Consider the following 1,268-nt stretch of genomic DNA (forward strand, 5'->3'; position numbering starts at 1 on the left):
GGGTGCAATGATCACATTCCCACACTGACTGACTGTGTGGAGGCTCATTTATTTAACGTTACGTTAGCCTACATGCTACACTAGCAAAGTTATATATAGCTGTCGGCTATATTAGCCACGACTTACCGTTCTTTGTGCAGCTTCAAATGTCCAACAAAGTTGGAAGTTGTTGCGCCTCCGTCTGTAATTTTCTTCCCGCATGTTTTCCAAGCTGCAATACGTTTGTTTGTCGACTACAGCGTAGTCTTTATATTCGAAAATAATAATTTTGGGTATCATCTTTCCAAGGGCTCTATCTGAATTCACCCACCGATGTTCCTCTGCACTGCCACGCGCAACTTTTTCCTCAGCTGCCACAATTTGATTGACTGCTGTCTGATTCAAACTGTAATCCGTTCAATGAAGAGTCGATGCGCTGCACACTTTTTTTAAATAGCATCATTTTTAATATTTGGGCTTGGGGAGGGTATCAAGTCAGTTCGAGTCAAAAGGCTCAAGTCCAAGTTAAGACACGAGTCATTGGTATTAAATTCAAAGTTGAGTTGTAAGTCATCATATTTGTGACTCGAGTCTGACTTGAGTCCAAGTCATGTGACTCGAGTCCACACCTCTGTTATAAACACCGGTATCTTAATGTAATTTTCTGTTTGATTTGAAGGAAAAATGACCACACAACCACATTGGTCTTTGAGATGGTCCTTTATTCATTAGGCTATAAACAACATTTTGCATCACTGACATTCTCCATGGACTCATGAAWGATCCAAGGTACCTATGTAAAAGCTTTGATTGCTAAAGCAGCGGCAACAACGGTAACAGCAACCACTCCACTAAGCAGGCCAGAACCAATGAACAAATTCTTCATGAAGTCATCTGCCTAAAAGGAAAAAGACAAGCAGAAAACAAATGAATATGGAGTGCATCTCATCAAGCAAAGCATTAATTCAAATATTCTCTCAATTATACTGTCATGGCTACCTGTTGGGACTTTGATTTGCCATAACGGAGGAAAGTAACAAAATGCTCGCAGTTGTTTCCAAGGAGGCCATATTCTATTGTGCGGCCTCTCATTATGTCCACATCCCCCATAATGACGTCAGTCGGCCTTGGTTTGAACTCGTCATCCAAGTAGTTGTGGATTTTGTAAGTATTCCCTGCTGCCACATCCTTTAACATCTCTATTGTAATCGTGCCTTTACAGGAAAGACTGCCGCTGGATGAGCTAACACTGCAGAAAGCTACTCTTGAAGGCCCATCTACAAAACAGG

The 1,268-nt window shown here is 41.4% G+C and overlaps 1 long non-coding RNA gene across 2 annotated transcripts in view; it reads right to left on the reverse strand.

The window, feature by feature from the left end:
- Nucleotides 1-680: 680 nt before the first annotated feature.
- Nucleotides 681-1,268, reverse strand: part of LOC112072515 (uncharacterized) — a 12,655-nt gene continuing 12,067 nt past the window's right edge. For both annotated transcript variants that reach the window (XR_011476222.1, XR_011476221.1), the window contains exons 3-4: nucleotides 979-1,256; nucleotides 681-877 (exon numbers count right to left, since the gene is read on the reverse strand). This is a non-coding gene — a long non-coding RNA (uncharacterized lncRNA). The remainder of the gene's footprint in view (nucleotides 878-978; nucleotides 1,257-1,268) is intronic.

This window comes from Salvelinus sp. IW2-2015, unplaced genomic scaffold (genome assembly GCF_002910315.2).
Source record: "Salvelinus sp. IW2-2015 unplaced genomic scaffold, ASM291031v2 Un_scaffold1948, whole genome shotgun sequence".
In the NCBI taxonomy this organism is placed as follows: Eukaryota; Metazoa; Chordata; class Actinopteri; order Salmoniformes; family Salmonidae; genus Salvelinus; species Salvelinus sp. IW2-2015.